Genomic DNA, 20,262 nt, shown 5'->3' on the forward strand with positions numbered 1-20,262 from the left:
TTTTCACTTCTATTTTCTCTCCTCCTACCTCATAATCATCACATCTGACATCAGTTCTGTTCTCTCCCTGTTCGCCAGTCAAAATCATAAACCCTTTTGCAAACTTACTGTTTTTACTGTGGGCATTACCTGATCACATGATTTCTGTTTATTGCAACAATTAACATTGTAGATATCATAGCAGAAACTATTTTATTTAATGCTGTATGTTGTTTGCATTGGTTATTGTTATTATTTGTCACCCCCTAAATGATGAAGCATTGGAAACCTTCAGGGAAATTATAAGGCCACATAGGAGAAACTCTACTGCCTCAGATCCCTACTATTAGATGAGCAGACACACAAACAAAATGAAAAAACAAGGGAACAAATTTCCCCAAATAAAAATACTTCAGTAATAGAATTCATCAACATTACAGTGGAAGAAATGTCAGAGAAGGAGTTTAAAATGTTCATAGTTAAACTGATGTGTGAGATAAAAGACATATAAGGAGTGAAAGAGAGAATTTGGGAAGTGAACAATTACTTCAATAAAGACATAAATATTCTGGAAAAAAAATCAAAAATAAATCCTTGAAATGAAGAAATCAATAAGTCAAGTTAAAAATTCCATGGAAACTATCACCAGCAGACAAGACAGCTTAGAAGATAAAGTTTCAGGCAATGAAGACAAAATATATAATGTAAAAATAAAGTTGACCATGGATAAATGTTAAGAGATGTTAAGAGACTATGAACAGAACTTCAGAGAAATATGGGAAAACATGAAAAGACTATCTATAAGACTTATCAGGATAGATGAAGGTTCATTTTCCCAAAACTCAAGAATAAAATGAAAAATCAAATACAGGAAGCTTACAGGATCTCAAATATACAAAATTAAAACAGACCCACACCAAGCCAATAAGAATGCCTAACGTACAGGATATGTTATGCCTAAAATAGGATAGAATTTTAAAAGCTGTGAGAGAAAAATGACAGGTCACATTTAGATGGAAACAATCCAGATCTCAGCTGATCTCACAACCCAGACATTCAAAGCTAGGAAGTCTTGGAATACTATAGACCAAGTTCTGAAAGAAAATGGATGTCAGCCAAGAATACCATATCAACCAAAACTAAGCTACAGAATTGACAATGAAGTAAGACCTTCCATGATAAACAAAATTAAGAAAATTCACAACTACAAAGCCTACACTACAAATCATACCCAATAAAATATTTCATAAAGAAGAAATGAAAAATAAAAGTGAAAACCAGCAAAGGGAGGAACTACAGTAGAAGAATAGTCAATCAAAGGATAGACTAATTCAAACTATAAACCATAAATAAATCAAAATGACGAGGAATAAAAATATGTTCTCAATAATAAGATTGCATCAATAAAAAGACATTGACTAGTAGATTGGATTAAAAAGCAATATCCAACAGTATGCTGTCTCCAAGAGACTTACCTCACAGGCAAATACATCCAGGTAATAGGATGGGAAAAAATATATCATTCACATGGATCTCATAAACAAGCATGGGTTTCTATCCTCATATCAGATAAAGTGGATTTCTAGCCAAAATAAATCAGAAGGGACAAAGAAGGACATTTCATACTGCTTAAGGGAATTATATGTCAACAACACATAACAATTATAAATATTTATGCCCCAAACAATGGAGCATCTATATATAGCAAACAAGCACTTCTCAATTTCAAGAATCAAATAGACCACAACACAATAATACCAGGTGACTTTAACATGTTTTTCTTATCATTAGATTGATCCTACAAAGAAAAGCTAAATAAAGAAGCCTATAGAAATAAAAAACACAAATAATTTAGACTTTATAGACATATAAGGAATATTTCATCTATCAATGACTGAATATACTTTCTTCTCAGCAGCACATGGATGCTTCTCTAAAATAGACCATATCTTAGGACACTAAGTAATGCATAGCAAATACAAACATATAGAGATCATATCTTATATTCTATCAGATAATAATGGAGTGAAATTAGAAATCAATGATAAAATTTAAAAAACAGAAGCTACTGGACCACCTGGAGACTGGATAATACTCTATTGAATAACCAGTAGATAGCAAAAGAATTCAGGGAAGAAATTTTAAAAATGCTCAGAGGTAAATGAGAATAGCAACACAACTTATCAAAATCTCTCTGACACTATGAAGACAATTCTAAAAGTTTATTCTATTCTATTCATCACAATTCATTCATTCATTAAAAGAAAAAAAGTAACCAAATAAATAACCTAACACCATGTCTCAAAGTCCTAGAAAAAGAAGAATGAAACATCACAAGCAGTAGAAGACAGGAAATAATTAAAATGAGAGTTGAAATCAATAAAAAAATCAAAAAATCAACCATACAAAAAGTTAGTTCTTTGAAAAAATAAATAAATTTGATAAACCTTTAGCCACATTAACTTAGAGAGAGGGAAAAAAAACCTCAAGTTACTAAGCCTCATGATAAAAATGGAAATATCACCACAGATACTATTGAAATACAGATGATAATAAAAATCTAATTGGAAAACTTATACTCCAGTAGAGTAGAAAATCTTGAAGACACAAACTAGTTTCTAGAGACATATGACTTACCCAAATTTAATCAGGAGAACATAGAATATTTTAAAAGGTCAATTTCAAGCAGTGAAGTTAAGGACAGCATCAAAAGCCTACAAACTATAGCCTGAAACCAGAAGGATTGTCAGTTGAGTTCTACCAGACCTTCAAAGAAGAACTAACACCAATCCTCCTCAAATTATTCCATGAAGTAGAAAAGGAGGGAACCCTTTCAAACTCATCTATGAAGCTAGCATTATCTCATACCAAAACTAGAAAAAGACACATCAAGAAAAGAAAACATCAGACCAATATCATTCATGAACTTAAATGCAAAAATTCTTAATAAAATACTAGCAAATCACATAAAAAATGTTTAAAAAGATAGTGCATCATGATCAAGTGGAGATAATCCCAGGGATATAAGGTTGGTTCAACATACAGAAATCAATAAATGTAATTCCTACATCAATACAATTAAAGACAAGAGTCACATGATTATTGAAATATGCAGGAAAGACATTTGACAAAATATAGCATTCATTCATATCCAAAACACTAGAAAAACTAGGGATAGTAGAAACATACCTCAAGATTGTAAAAGCTATATATGTTAAATCCAAGGTCAACATCATTCTAAATGAAAAAAATATTAAAAGCATTTCCTCCAGGAACATGACAGGGATGCCCTCTTTTCCCACTTCTTCCCACTTTCAGCATAGTCCTGGAAACTCTAGCCAGAGCAATTAGGCAAAAGAAATAAATTAAAGGGATACTCACAGATTAAAAAAGAGCTCAAACTATCCCTATTTCTGATGACACAATTCTATGTTTAGAAGACCCAAAACTCAACCAGAAAACTTCTAGAACTCATAAATTCAGAAAAGTAGCAGGATATGAAATTAACACCCATAAATCAATATCATTCCTATACACCAATGATGAACCAGTTGAAAGAGAAATTAGGAAAACTCTCCCATTCACAATAGCCTTAAGGAAAAAAAAAGTACTTAGGAGTCAATCTAATACAAGAGGTAGAAGACCTCTACAATGAAAACTACAGGACACTAAAGAAAGAAATTGAAGAAGACCTTAGAAGATGGAAAGATCTCCAATGTTCTTAGATAGGCAGAACTGATATTATTTAAATGGTCATATTACCAAAAGCCCTATACAGATTTGATGTGATTTCTATTAAGGTTCCAATGACATTCTTCATAGAAATAGAAAAAAAATTTGAACAACTAATAATAAAATAAAAAGAAATAGAAAAAGTAGTCATGAAATCATTTGGCAAACTAAGAGACTCAGAATAGCTAAGCAATAGTAAGAAATAGTAAGAAAAGTAAAGCAAGAGGCATCACAATACCAGACCTTAAATTAAACTATACTATGTGCCTCATGGGTACAATACCAAATCAGAACTATCCCAGGATGGTGCCTGCCTTAACAAGCCTTCAATCCTGTATTTGTGGTATCAATCAGTACTTACTGATTCTTTGATTCTGTTCTCAAAAACAATCCACAAAAAAATTTTAAATACATTGTAAAATCACACTAGTTGTGTCTCCTCTCTGTTGATGTGTACAGTTATGTTAACATATCAATCTTTAACCATGGTTCCTGTATTTGATGTCATGTTAAAAAAGATTACAAAATTATTCATTTATTTTCCTCCAGTTATATCTCTTTATTTTTTATTTTTTATTAACATGTTACTTATTCATTTGTATATTATATAAAAATTTACATTTTTCCTAACATTGAGTAATTATTGTTGTACCTCATTAAATGCTCAGCACTTTCTTCATCAATTAAAATCTTGTCTTTATTACACTTACTTTTATATGCTTTAACTTGTTAGGGATTTTCAAAGTAATTTAACTCTGCTAAGTTTCCATTTTATTAAAATAAAAGTACCACACTGTCTTAATTATAACTTGGTAGTATGTTTTAATACTTAGAAAACGGCAAGTTACTTTATCACTGTTTTTTCAAAAATTTGCTTGTCCCAGGTTGTCTATTCTTCCATTTCACCAAATTCTTCCCAGAAATCTCTTAGGTGTTTTAAGCAAAATTGTATTAACTTCATAATTAGTTTGAGGACATTAACATCTATACAACACTTATTATTGTCACCCAGGAATATATAAATGGTCATTATTGCTAATCCCTCACTTTTTGTTTCCCTATATATCATCACTATTTTCGTATTCTACTTCATCCACATTTCCTGTAGTTTATTCGTAGCTATCCCATTGTTTTTATAAATGGGATGTTTTTCAACATTCTTTCTATTTATTGCCATTATGGTAAAATAAACTGGTTTATACACACTTATCTTCAATATGCCTCTTTAAAAGAAATCATTACTCTAATGGCTTTTCAGTTTTCTCAGGATTTTTATTAAAGAAATATGTATTTTAAGGAAAAAATGTCATTGTTTCCTAATAATTACAGTTTTGGGGAGTCAGCATAACAGTATTTAAGACTCATGTGTCAAACAACCTGAGTTCTGACTCAGCTCTGCTACTCTTTACCTGGCAACTTAGCTGCTTGCTTAGCTTCTCTAGGCCTCAGTTTTCTCTTGTGTAAAATGAGAATGACAGTAGTTTGTATCTCTAGGATTGTTGTGAGAATTATACTTGTAAGCATTTAGAGCAGTTCCTATTATATGTAATATAAACAAAAAAATTGTATTTTTATTTAATTGTTTAGAATTTATAGAATCATGTAAACTACAGGTGAAGAAATTGGTTGTGTAGTAAGTCTCTATTGTTTCTCTCTTTCCTTGCAATCAGTTATTTTGCATTGTAATGGCTTCTCTACATATTACTATATAGTATGTATATGTTATTTTTTTTAAAAAAATCATTGCATTTTATCAAATATCAATTGGAATCAAATAAAAAGAATAGAGGTTTTATTCTCTAGCTGTATGAAATTATTTTAATAAATTTCTCACAACTGAGATACTTTCACCTTCCTAGAACAAACACCTTTGTTGTATTATTTTATTTTATTGATTTCTAATTCCTTTAATAATATTTCACTGATTTTTTTGTGTGATTTTTCCTTTTTTGTGATACTTTTATTATTATTTTTTTTTGATCTTTGGAGGAGTTTTATAGTATTATGCATTTTTTAAAATAAATCTGAAAAATATTATATCTCTATCATAGAGGGCATTGAATATAGGAACAATGTGTTCCTTACCAGTGCATCTTTTCACCAATCAATATAAATACCTGATGAAAGAAAAGATGCTTTATTCATTTATACAGACAGCATTTTGGCTCCTGTCAAAGCTTCCTATCCAGGCTGGTCAAGGACATAGGTATAAGCATCAGACAGAATTAGACTCAAATCCTAAATTCACCACCCACTAGCTAAATATGTGCATTTGGCAAGGTACCCTTTAATCTCAGAGTAAATACATGCCTCCTTACCTTCCTCACAAACCTATCATAAAAATTAAGCAGGATTATGCTAGATGTCACCGCACACTCAACCCACAATGCTGACCCAGTTAATTATTTTATACATTAGCTTTCATTTTTCATTAATACAAAATTAATAGTTACATTTCTACTGGTTATTTTTCCCAGTATGGAGATTCTAGTGCTTTATGTGTTAATATAAATATGTTTGATAAAATATTTGTGAAAATGACTTCAGTATAAAAAGAAAAACTCAAGTAAAGCATCTAATTCTTAAACTTAGATACACTGACACATTAAAAATTTGACATTAAAATAAAATGCTCTGGGGCTGGGGATGTGGCTCAAGCGGTAGCGCGCTCGCCTGGCATGCGTGCGGCCCGGGTTCGATCCTCAGCACCACATACGAAGATGTCTTGTCTGCCGAAAACTAAAGAATAAATGTTTAAAAATTCTCTCTCTCTCCCTCTCTCTCTCTCTCACTCTCTCTTTAAAAAAATAAAAATAAAAAATAAAAATAAAATAATAAAATAAAATGCTCTGATGAGACATGGAAATGGCCCCTTTGCCAAGGTCTAAGCAAAGTCACAAAGTCACAGTGGACTAACAGGAAAGGAGTATGCCAGTGTAAGAAAATCAGGCAAGAATGCTGGGGATATAGGTCAGTTGGTAAAATGCTTGCCTCCAAGCACAAGGCCTTGGGTTCAATCCCCAAAACCACCACCAAAAAAAAAAAAAAAAACAGACACTGAGACTGGACCACATGGAATGCAGCCACTCTGTCCTGTTCTCCTGGAACTCTGTCCTCATAGGAATCAGAATGGGAGGAGGATGCTGGAGCCTGCACCAGGCCTGCTTGATCTGTTCTCAGAATCTGTCATCTAAACTGCAGTGGGGGAGCCAGCCTCCCATTCTGGGTGGAAGAACAAAGGCAGCGCTAAGTGATTAGCCTGGCCTCAGAGCAAATTCTACCAATCTGATAGAACTTTGGTGAAACAGTAATAACCTGAAAAACGAACGTGGTCTAATTGTTAAGACATACCAAGTAGAGGGTGTGTGTGTGTGTGTGTACTTCTCAAAAAGGCATTACTTTGAGGATTATGTCTACCAGTGTTAGAATCATCAAGAAAACTTACTTGTACACAGATTATAGATTTATTACTATGATCTCTGAGGAGACTAATTATAAGCAATGAGTTTATAAGAACTGAAGGTAAAGTGTGAATTTCTCTCCTGTGTAAAGACTGTAATTTTTTAAAACATTATTTTGATTAAACAGCTGCCTCTACTGAGAACAATTTAAATAGGCAAAACAAAGAATGGAAATATAAAACCAAGTTCAGTTTCTCTACTAATCGCTGGTCCATAGCTGAGACAGAAATGTGTGTCTTGGGTTCTGAGTATGTATAATCTGCTATAAATTTGTTGATTAAACTATATTGATAGATTTTCCAAAATGAAGACATTATCACCTTACCTTTCTATTGCTGTCCTCAAGCTTTATAGCAAAAAGACTTTTTCAGGGACACCCTGAGTACTAGGACTGATGGAACAAAAGGTGTACCCACCTCTATCTTTTCTAACCAAAGTGGACTCAATAATTTTTGGTTTCCTGCTTTCCTCAGATTTATCTTGATTGAGTCCCTTTCTCAGTATATCATGATCCCTGAAGAAAACAAAGTGGGAAAAACAGGTTTATTAAGATAAACCTCTTTAGTTCCTTGTCTTACAGAAAAGAACAAGTGGTTCCCTTGGTCTAAAACAACGAATGTAATGATCAAATGCCACACAATTCTAAGAATATTCATTGTCATTTTTTCATTCCTCATCCCAATTTTTTTTCTTTTCTACTTCTCTGGGAACAGAAGGTTCCCGAGTAAGAGCGACATACTTCCTTATAAATGAGGAGTATGTTTCTTTTTATTATTTTGTTTCATTGAAACCCACCAATCTGAGCAAATTTTCTTGTAAACAGCTTCACTAGATGAATGAGAGATTTCCCCAAATATGTGACTTAAAAAGTGCCATAACTCTGCAGCAGTTCAACTCTGAATTTCAGTACCAAGGAACTAGGACACTGTTTTTCCCAATCACATGACATAGTGATTGCGATTCTTGGAGAGAAAATAAACACAATAAAATCCAGTGCACATCAATTGCCTCTGTATCAAAATTTGGATATTTGTAGCTGACCCACTTATATGTTTTTGTTCTTCATATTCTTTTAGATATTTCTGTATTAAACGTCCTCATTTAAAAACTAATAATATGGAAAAAATCTAGTTATTTCTTTTCCATATATACTTTGTCAGTTTGTTTGTTTTGGTACCAGGGATTGAACCCAGAGGCACTTCACCACTGAGACACATCCCCAGCCCATTTTTAATTTATTTTGAGACAGGTTCTCCTCGCTAAGTTGCTGAGGCTGGCTTTGAACTTGTGATCCTCCTGCCTCAACCTCTGGAGCTGCTAGGATTACAGGCATGTGCCACTGCACCTGGCCCATTTCTATATAGACTTTTGATAGAGGTAGCTACAACTAATCACCAAATAAATAAGAGCCCCTTTCACTCGGGCAGCCTACATATTTGAGAAGATGCATAGTAAATACTTAGCTGTCTAAGATGAGAAAGCTGTGATTTTTATTTTGTTGTTTGTTTGTTTCATTTTATGGAGATCATCTGTTCATTTTACCCCTAAATGCAGTGCTGGTAATGTCAATATTCCTCTGCTTATATGTGCTGTCTAACTTTACTTGGGTTATTCAGAGCAGGAGAATCTAGTGTTATATTATGTATTTGGGGATTTGTGCTGTCTTCAGTTTTCTCACCCCTCTTTCTTTCTAATAAACCATCAAATTCTGCTGTCCAGGCTAATTGTGTCCATTCCACAGCCCACTCTTTCAATTCCATTCACACAGATACCATCTAGACTGACCCTCCCTGCCCATCCTTCCCCCACCCCATCAAGTCTCATAATTAGAGATTATGACATTCATCTCTATATTCCCTGGTCTGAGACAGTCACCTTCCAATCCAGCTTCTGCAGACCATTCACATAAATACAGTAACTGAAATTTTAATTTGTATGAAATCCAACAATTATATATAGTGATATATATAATTCACTCAGACTCTCAAATAAATTATGCTTTTTTCCCCAAAATGTCAAGAGCCTTATGTCAGATACTATTTTAAGTGTGCTTTTCACATTATTTATGGCTTTCTAGTGAGCCAATAATTTAAAAAAATCCTAAGGGCTTGTAACACAGGTGCTTGGACACGGAACAAGTGCAGGTTCCAATTCATCCATTTATCAGCCTTTGATTTTGAGGCGTCATCTCCTTTCCTGTAGGTAAATGACAGAAATCTTGCTCATCAAGTGGCCATGGAAATATTTATCCTACCTATCTCCAGGTTGCTCTGGGATTCAAAGATCACATACAATAAGTAGTGAATATCCAGTTATTGCTTTTCCTGAAGAGCAACAAAACAAAAACTTGCTTCTTTTGTTTAATACTAGATTTAGTCTGGGAGCCTAGAAAGGCATCTGCTCATCATACACCAAAATCTTATTATTCCTTCTAGGAAGGTGATGTTTTGGCTTCCAAAGGAAAAAAAAAATATCCAAAGCAGTATACTCTAATATATTTGAATTTCCAAGGCACCCTGAATCTGAAAAGGAAATAACAAATACCATATGATCTCACTCAAACTTGGAATCAAAAAAGTTGATCTCATAGAAACCAAGGATAGAATGACAGTTACCAGAGGTTAGGAAGAGTAGGGGAAGACAGACAGACAATGGGTGCAGTAAGAGAGGTGGAATAAATTCTGGTATTCTACTGCACAGAGGGTGGCCATACCTAACAATAATGTTTTTTATATTTTTTAAAAGCTAGTAGAGAGGATGTGGAAGGTTATTACTATAAATGCTTAAGGTAGAGAGGCTAATTACCTGATTTGGCTATTATAAAATGTATATACATCTCAAACATCACTTTGGACCTTATGAGTATGTACAGTTCATGATGCGTCAATTCAAAATAAAATTTTAAAAGACAAAAAAAAAAGAGAAAGGGTTCAAACTGTGATAAGCGTAAATTTACTGAACTTTACATTTAATTAAAACAACTCAGCTGTCATTTTTGGCACAAGTATTAATGCCATCTCCTTAAAGTCTCTTAAAGCAGACATAACTGGACATGTTCAAAAAAGAAATATGTACCTATTCTTGGTCATTGTGTTGTAGATTTTTAACTGAAGAAATGTAGAGTGTGTCCAGGTGCCATGACACACGCCTGTAATCCCAGCAGCTAGGGAGGCTGAGGCAAAGAGGATGGTGAGTTCAAAGCTAGCCTCAGCAAAAGTGAGGTGCTAAGCAACTCAGTGAGTCTCTGTCTCTAAATAAATACAATACAAAAATACAAAATAGGGCTAGGGATGTGGCTCAGTGGTTGAGTACTCCTGAGATCAATCCCCAGTATCCCCCACCAAAAAAATAAATAAATAAATAAACAAATAAATAGAAAAGAAATGTAGAGTGTGCAGCATAGGTGTTTATTGTGCTTCTAAAGAGGTAATGAAAGATATTAACTTGAATAGCATTTCATATATAATTAGTACTAGGACCTCAGCTCAAGGACGTTTTTATTTTAGACTTAAAAAAATAAAAAAATAAAATGCTGCCAATTCATTTTTCCCTCCCTTCAATTCTTGGCCCTTCATGAGCATTCTAGCCTGCTAGCTTCCAGGTAATTTTATATGGCTTTTGAGTGATCAATGGTTGAAATAAATGAAACTAATTGTCCTCTCTCTTTATATCTCTATGGCTTTATATCACTTGATAGTTAACCAACAGGGTATTAAAGACCATAAACTGAAAAGGAAAAGATAAGCCATATCTATGTAGCATTAATTTCATCATTAGCAATTCTTTTGTTGTTGTTGTTGTTGTTGTTGTTTTTATGCATGACAGTAGAGTATAATTTGACATATTTATACAAACATGGAATACATCCTATTCTTATTAGGATCCCAGTCTTCTGGTCATACATGATGTAGAGATTCACTGTGGTATATTCATATATAAGAAAGTTATGTCAAATTTATTCAACTGTCTTTCCTATTCTTATTTCTGTCCCCCCTTTTTAAATTATAGATAAATGCCTGCAACAAAACTTACCATTTTTAAGGACACAGTTCAATATTGTTAAGTTATATTCATATTATTGTGCAATAATCTCCAGAAACTTGAGTATATTGCAAAGCTGAAACTCTATACCCATTAAAGAACCACCTCTATGCCCCTGCTCCAACCCCTAGTAACCACCATTCTACTTTGTTTTTCATGAATATGACCACTGTAGATATTTCATGTAGGTGAAATCATACAGTATTTGCCTTTTTGTGACAGGCTGATTTCATTTGGCATAATATCCTCAAAGTTTTTCCGTGTTGCAACATGTGTCAAAATTTCATTTTTAAAAGGTTGATAATACTGCAAGGTGTACACCACAATTTGTTTAGCCATTTGTCCATCAATGTACACTTGAGTTGCTTGCACATTATGGCTATTGTGAATAATGGTACTATTAACATGAGTATACAAATATCTTTTCAAAACCCTGCTTTCAAATCTCTTGGACCTATGCCCAGAAGGGAAATTGCTGGATCATGTGATAATAATACCTTTTTTTTTAACTAAACTTTCTATTTTAGAGTAGTTTCAGATTTATGGAAAAAAAACTTGAAGATAGCATAATAAGATTCTATATAATTTCACATCTAATTTCTCCTACTCAAAATATCTTACATTAGTATCGTACATTTGTCACGGTTTGTGAATGAACATTATGTCAACTAAAATCTATACATTATATTGCCTTAGTTTTTGACATTCTAGAATCTTATTTGGGATACTACATTATACCTAATTATCATGTCTCCTTTTTGCTTTGACAGTTTTTAGACTTTCCTTGTTTTTGATGACCTTGACAGTTTTGAGAAGTACTGACCAAGTATTTTGTACGATGTCCTTCATTTGGCATTGTCTGACACTTTTCTTATGATTAACCTGGGGATGAGGGATTTCAGGAGGAAGACAACAGAGGATAAGTATATCAGATCAAGGGTACCATATTAAGTGCATCATATTTTCGCATCAAATCAAAGGTACCTAATATCAACATGACATCACTGTTGATGTTGACCTTGCTAAGAAAGTGTTAATCAGGGTTCTCCACTGTAAAGTTGCTATGCTGCTACCCCATCAGCTTTCCACTGTACTTTTTAGAAAGAAGTCTTTATGTGTAGCCCTAAACAAAGGAATAGAGTGTTATTTTCAACTTCATTGAGAGTGGAATATTTATATACTTATTTGAAATTCTGAACAAGAGATTTTTTCTCTTCTTTCCTATTTATTTGTTTATACAGCTCATTGTCTATAAAAGCTTGAAATCACAGATATTTTATACTTTGGATTATAATCCAGTAGCACATTATTATGTTATTCAAATTGTTCCCAATTTGGCCATTGAGAACTCTTTCAGTTGGCTCCTGAGTACTTTTCCTATCAATGCAACATGTTTCATTATGAGTCAACACACAATATTTCTACACAGTATATGGTCCTATCTGGGTAATACAGCACAAGAAAGATTTTTCATGACACAATAGAAGAGGGAGAGCATGATGAGGCATGTGTAAAGGATACTGGGCTGTGCACCTGATGCCCCCTTTCAGATGGAGTCACTCATTTTCCCAGATGATAATAGTGTTGGTGGCTTATGGACCTTAAGCATTGCACTCAGACAAAAAGAGGTCATATGCAGTTAAGAGTCATCATGGGATGCAAAAAAAAAAAAAAAAAAAACCTTGCCCTGTGCCACCATCTCCACTTGGACTGATTCTAAGGATGTATCCCAGCTGTTGAGCTCTTCATAGAATCAGCTTTCCCCTGGACACACATCTGATACTAGGTATCCTCAAATAAGAGATGTAAAGTGGGAATAAGCACAATGTATACAAGCAACTTAAAGAAATAATTCAAATTGTGAAAAATGTGATTAATCCGATCAGTCTAGGTTGTAAAAAGTCCTATAAACCAGGCATAAATAGCTAAGATTGAATTGGTAAGAAATAAGTCTGAGGATATAGTCCAATAAAGCATGAAGAATTCATAGGAAGATATAGTATCTAATCATAAGAAAACAGAAATTCAGTAGCTAACATTTATGCTATCTATGGATATACAAGGCATATACGTTATTTTATTAAACCTGCACTACAACTATTAAGATCTCCACTTAAATAATAGAACTAAAATCTCACAAATATTCAGCAATTTGAATTACGATAGGAAGAAGCTCATTGAAGGGATTCAACCTTTGCTCCGTATTAGTCTTCAGTTCTATGCTATTCAACTCACTGAGAAGTCTTAAAGAATATATAATCATTGGGCATGGAAAATTTCTCATAAAATATTAAATAAAATGTCTAGACTGGATACATTCTATATAATTGCAATTTCCTTTTTAAAAAGTACCTGTTAATCCCACACATAACAAAATATTGTAAGTTTTAAGTAGAATCATTGTGTGATTTTAATTATCTTATTTTCTGTTTTACAAATCAAATCATTTTCTAATCAGATAGAAATTAATGATATTTTATAAAAAGAAGCATTAGTTTTTAATGATTATGATCATGATAATGTCTTAGGATGTTGGATAATTCTCTGCAAGACCAAAAGAAAATGAATAAAAGCCAGTAGGGATGTGTTGGATCATGTGTTAAAATTTGAGATTTAAAGTTCACAAATGAGAAAGCTTTTAAAAAATATTTACCAGACTCAATTGTTGACATAGGTAAAGGGGAACAAAGAGTCAAATATGCCCCAGGAATAATTTGAAAGCACATCCAGAAAAAATTAGCATTCAGGGATAATTAGCAATGAAAGCTGAAAGGGACATGATGAGTTCAAATTAAGACATTCAAGATCAGTGTGTCTAATTTCACTAAAAAGAGCTTTTCCAATAAGCAGATGGAAATATACTCAATTGATTGAATGCAGGGAAGTAAATGAGGGAATAAGTCTAAAAAGAGATATATTTGAACTCATGCATTTCAACATGCCAATGAAAGTACTGAAATTAAGTACAGAAAGAGCAGAGCAGAATGCTAGGAATAAAGTTTACAGATGTTAAAATTTGATTAGATGAATGTTAAGTAGTTTAGAGAGTTTGATTTTTTTCTTGATGTTGCACAAGTGCAATCAGGTAAAGTAAAACAACTTTCAATGAAGTATATAATTTGTATTTGCATGTTATTGTTCCATGTTAAGGATCTGTAAGTTTATGAACTCATTGATTCACCAAAAAACAATACTTACTTAGTGCCTCCCATGCATCAGACCTTGTAAAAGATGTTATAAGCTGTGCTAGTTTTGGTCCCAAACTAGGCTAGCAACAAATACCAAAAGAATAGCTCAACTAGGCCACCAAAAAATAAATAAATAAATAAAAAACCATCCTGCTCCAGATGCCTAGAGTGCACATTTCCTTTTGTTTCCCTTATCAGACATTTGGCCATCCCTAAAAGGCCCAAATGCTGCCTCTTTTGTGAAACTTTGGGAATTCCTGCAGCTTGGATTAGTCAAATCCTTGCCCCTAAATCACTTTTTCCATAACACTCTGTTGCTTTATATTACAACTGCCTGAACAATGCAATCTGTGAGCAATATTTTATTTCTATATCTCCAGGATTTAGACCACATACTACAGGCATTTAGTAAGTGAATATTATATGGAAAATTCATATATCTTTACTTGTATTAGCAAAAGGCATATCACACTTTAAAGTGAAGAGGCTTTGTAAATGGGTCTTTTATATTCATTTTTGTTCTATGTAGTTTCAAAAGGATAAATTTATACAGTCATAAACATATAGAAAATTCAAGTATGTTCACTTATGAGACTTTGAAAGAAAATTATCGTTATTTTATTCATATTTCCTTATTTGTTTCTAAATTTCTCCTCATTGACCTTTCTGCTTTTTCTCCCACTATAAAAGATTGATTTCCACAGCTGTAATGGGTTTTAAATTAAACCTGGCAACATTTTTAAAAGCTTGCATAGCTATCATATCACATAAAAATTGGAAAACCTTGCCTCATTCATTCACTCATAAGTAAATATAATAATGTCTACCATGTGGTAGATACCACAAAGGAAATTTAGATCTATTTTAATCTATAGCTAGACTGTTGATTAAAAATATACATAATGACCAAATTCCAAATTTTATCTAAGTGCCATACCTCTAAATTGCCTTAAAAAAAAAGTACTAAAAGCCTTAGTAGCTGAAGAATGAATTGAGAGGAACTAATGAAAATTACTAAGAATCAGAAAAACATTCATGGTTCAGAAACCAGCTAATACAAATACTTAAATATCCACCCTAATTCATGTAGCACGTGCATTGTACACCTACTTTTACTTAGCAATTTGGTAAAGTTGACCCAGAGTCTTAAAAATGTTGACAGTCTTTAACCCTGAAATCCCACTGTGAAATTGCTTTGACTTTTCAGGACCTCAGGATAGAATTCCTTATATTGTGGTGGTTCTTGTTGCTATTGGAAGAGAGAAAAGATAAAGGGATTTTAACATTTAATAAATACTGTCTGTGTCATGAATCTTGCTAAGCACTTTGCATTTTATTCCATTTCACCATCACAATCAATCTACTAAATAGTGGCGTGGTTCAAAGCTTAGAGATGGTGAGATGCATCCCAACAGATCACATAGCTTAATAAGGCCCCAAGTCAGGATTCAAGCTCAGCTCCATCTAACTCTGAAATTCTAATGATTTTTCTCTTATTACTAAATGGCTGTTTCTTGATGTTTATTATTTTGCTTCAAATCTCAATGCTCTAAGAAATATGGGGTTGGGAATGTATAGCTTGATGACAGAGTGCTTGCCTAACATGTGGAAGGCCCCAGGTTTGATCCCTAGTTGCACAATTAATAAGTAAGTAAATAAATAAATAAATAAGAAATAAAATTTTTGAGAGGTGACTATAATAAATTCATAACATTTATTTTCATGAGTTTTTCTTTTAACCACTTTTCCTTGCTTCATATCTCATACCAAGGGAAATATACCTTCATGGCTCATACTAAACAGAAACAATTTAAGAATGCTAAATACTTGCTGGATATACTTACATATTAGTATAATTTGGATGGATATAAAAAACCTTCATTAAAAAAGGCTTCCTGGTATAGACCACAGGCCCCAAAACTCAACTAAGCAGATCTACTCACCCAAATGATTTTGAAGTCTTCACACTCATATTCTCTCATTTTTATCATTACAACTTAAAAACAAGTATGTTATAAATAGAGATGAAATAATCTAGTATCTAAGGTATATTACAATGATTCAGAGCATGCATTCTAAGGAAAGACTTTCTCATCATAAATCTATACTATGTACCTTTGACCAAATTACTTAACCTTTCCAGACCACCCTTAATTTTCCCATGTAGAAAATAACCTTAATAATGGTATGAACACACATAGTGGCTAGAAGGTTTAAATAACAAACTGAATACCAGTAACATAGAACAATGCCTGGGCATATTGTGTTCAATATGTTTTAGATTTATGGATACTCATATAATAAAGAAAGAATGCTATTGCCAATGTTATATATAATAAGTCACTTAGGAAAAGATTTAACTGTCTATTACTATTGATATAATACATCAGTAACTAATTGAATGGCCTTAGACACAGATGCACAACTATGTACATGTGTGAAATAAATTTCTGTGTGCAAGACTTGAGAGAAGTTTTTAAATGTTCAAGCATATACAAAAAGAAGTAATATAGGTCTCTTAGAGAGGGCTGACCCAATACCAACAAAGAGGTTCATGTTGTTCTAAGGTATAAAAAGTATTATGTCTCGGCCTTAAAATAATGGATCTTCTGGAGAAACCATTGTTGTCAACAGAAACTTTTTAAATTCTAAAAACTGAACTCAGCCTTTTTGAGGGCTGACTAGTTTCAACCTGATAAATCTCCTTTAAAAAGTAATTAATTTTGTGGGGCTGGGCATGTGGCTCAAGTGGAAGCGTGCTCACTAGCATGCATGAGGCACTGGGTTCGATTCTCAGCACCACATAAAAATGAAATAAAGATATTGTGTCCACCTAAAACTAAAAAAAAAAAAAGTAACTTGTGTACTGTGCTAAACATTAAACCTAAAATTAGAAATGGCCCTGGTAAATTGCTATTTTGTGGCTTTTCTATACAGAAAGAACACTCAAGGCAGTATATCAAATATTAGTGACAAATTCTTTTGTTGATATTGAATCAGACACTTTACCATGCAGGTCCACTTGACAGAATTGAATTAGCTTGCAGTATTTTCTCAAATGTAAATATTTGCTTTGGCTAAATAATGTTCATAGGAAACATTACATATTCCATTCAGCATAAAGATTACTTTTCATTGATTCAGAAAGCTTATGTTGCAACTAAGTCTGAAGGAGAAAGAAAATAGAATGAAAGCTTTTGAAACCAGAACTTTAGCTGCCACTACTATGTGCTCTACTCCAAGTTCACGTTTAATTAAATTTATATCTGCAATTCCATAAATGGTTGAATGTTCATAGAACATAAGTTATCTTCTTTGATCCTAAGGTCAGATACTTACTGCTAACAACTCTTTAACCTCTAAGGAGATTTGGCCCCCTGCCAAGCTGTACAGCTTCTCCCATGGGGGTAGGCCCACCACTACTATCAAACTCCATGGGGGATGATGTGACACCAAGGAGCCCCAGGTTGCTTAGCAACAACCCCTATGACTGCTCTTCAGAGACTGCTAGGCAACATTGCTGTGTTTGACCTAGCTGTTCCCAAGTGCACTCCAGCTCAATGGCTATCAAGAGGGCCAGGTTCACAGGAGGCCAGGGGCTCCTGCTCCAGTAAGTGACTAGTTACATAATCAGCACACATATTTCTCAGAATGCTCTTCAACTGTCACTAAATAAAAATCAGAGCAGAGCTAGTTCCTACCCTGAAGGGTACCCTTGAAAGTATCCTTCATTTTAAACTCTCTCCTTGGAGGTTCAGAGAAGCTGACAGAAAAACTAAAGCATCAGAACCAAAATCTGTGACCAAAAAAATGTCTTAAGTTAAAAAAAAAAAAGAATATCATGAAGTCACATTTATCAAATCACATTAGAATATGACTTTCAAATCTTCATAATTTCAAAGATTTTTACTGTTTAGCTATTTTCTGTTCATAAATGAAGAAATAGGGAAAACATAACTTAAATCACATCCCTCTTACTGAAAACCTGTAGCTAAGATATTTGAACACCTAACTCTATTTCAGTACAGAAATTTCTAGGAAAGGCCTTAAATTCTTACCTACAATTAAACTCACCTTTACATCTTCAGTCTCAACATTTCCATAGTTTCACACCCTAAAATTCAACAAGTCTAAAGTAGTCATTTTTTTCATCCATAAGTGATTTACACCTTAGAAGGCAATCACCTACTGAAACAATTTATGAACTTACCCACTCAAACCATGAGTCCAGCCCTGCCCACATATCCCTTACCTCTGTTATAGGCAAAGAGTTGTATGCTCACAGGTACATGCATTGGCAGCCAGCACATACCACAGTACAAATAAGATTCCATTATTCCCCTAATTCAAAACTTTCAATCAAGTCCAATATATCTAGCAGAGTATGAAAAGCAATTCTGAATCTCTTTCTTGTCCAGCTTCCAGCTGTTGCTATCCCAAAGAGTACACACTTCATTATGTTGACTTAATTATAGTTTCTTAAATACATTATGCAAGTCTCATTTGTGAACACTGTCCCCTTTGCCTGACAAACTACTGGGTATCTTTCAAGATCTGACAATAAAAACACCACCTCCACACCAAGCAACTGGCCCTGATTTTAAGATTTCTTATCCTCTGAGCATACTCATACTTGATTCATATTGCTATGGTGACTTTAGTCACAATGTTTTCCAGTTATTTACCTACCCAATATTAATCCTCTGCCTCTTCAATGACTGGGACCTTGTTCGGTAAAGTCGATCTCCTCAGGCATATTCCATGACAGTAAGAAGATGTTTATATTATAATTTATTAACGATTAGAGAACAGTACTCCTAGGCAAAAATATATGAAGATTGTGAATCTTTTCATTTTTAACCTCTTCAACCTTCCAGGAGGCCATTACCCAATATCAGAGATGTGAAATAATTCACCAAAAACAAAAAATTCAATCTTCTGAGTACTGAGCTTGTTGTCTTCTTTCTAAACTAAAGTGAGTAATTATAGTTAAGTAATCAAATACCCCTAATTCATCCAGTAAGAAGATTAAGAATAATCAGATTTCCTGTGTCTTTTTTTTTTTTTTTTGGTTTTGGGGATTTTAACCAAGAGCCTTACATATGCTAAGCCAGAGTTCTTCCACTGAGCTGCATTCCCTAGCCCATGTTCCCTATATTAAAAGCATAGTAACATGAAACTCAAGGGAGCTACATGTTTAGGTAACCAAATCCCCAAAAGCTGGTTTGGATCTATTCTGATTAGCAAATTTTATATATCTAGTTCATGCAGGAATTTTTTGGTGCAACTAATATAGGGGAAATAATATAACAATTTAAAGCTAACTAAAAACTAAGAAAAAGTTATCCTAATTTGAAAACATAAAAATTCACAGTGTTTTACTCAACATCTGCCTTTCTCAAAGTACTAACTGAAATATTAAATTAAATGAGAAAATCATGCACAAAAGACCATGAATGTAGCAGTCGAACATAACATCACAAATCCACTCAACCTTTCCCTTTCCACCTTCAGAGCTAGAGATACATACAAGCCTTCATTCTCATGTTTTTCTGGAACTTCTTAATTTCATGCATATGCATAACCTTATTGCTAATTATTTTTATATTAGCAGTAATATGATTATCTAATTTAAACCAATCTATACACATTTTAATCAATGGAAATCTGAATTAATAGCCTGCCTATGTTGAGAAGACGAGGGAGAACTCCTAGTCTATTATGAATGTGTGGATTCCATATGGTGCAAAGTCTGTGTTTCTTCAACCAGGAAGCTAGTACTGTGGGAAATATTGGACTAGGACAGAAAGTACTCACAATAACAGAATAAAGTTTGTAGGCAATTTTCCTTGATATTGTAT

General features: G+C 33.4%; 1 protein-coding gene across 2 annotated transcripts in view; it reads right to left on the minus strand.

The window, feature by feature from the left end:
- Positions 1–20,262, minus strand: part of Pkib (cAMP-dependent protein kinase inhibitor beta) — a 108,053-nt gene that overhangs the window by 75,432 nt on the left and 12,359 nt on the right. The window contains exon 2 of one of the 2 annotated variants that reach the window (XM_027953030.2): positions 7,589–7,686. The exons of the other annotated variant lie outside the window; for it this stretch is intronic. The gene's annotated coding sequence lies outside the window, so the exon portion shown is untranslated. The remainder of the gene's footprint in view (positions 1–7,588; positions 7,687–20,262) is intronic. 2 annotated transcript variants of the gene reach the window in all.

Source organism: Marmota flaviventris, chromosome 6, assembly GCF_047511675.1.
Source record: "Marmota flaviventris isolate mMarFla1 chromosome 6, mMarFla1.hap1, whole genome shotgun sequence".
NCBI lineage: Eukaryota > Metazoa > Chordata > Mammalia > Rodentia > Sciuridae > Marmota > Marmota flaviventris.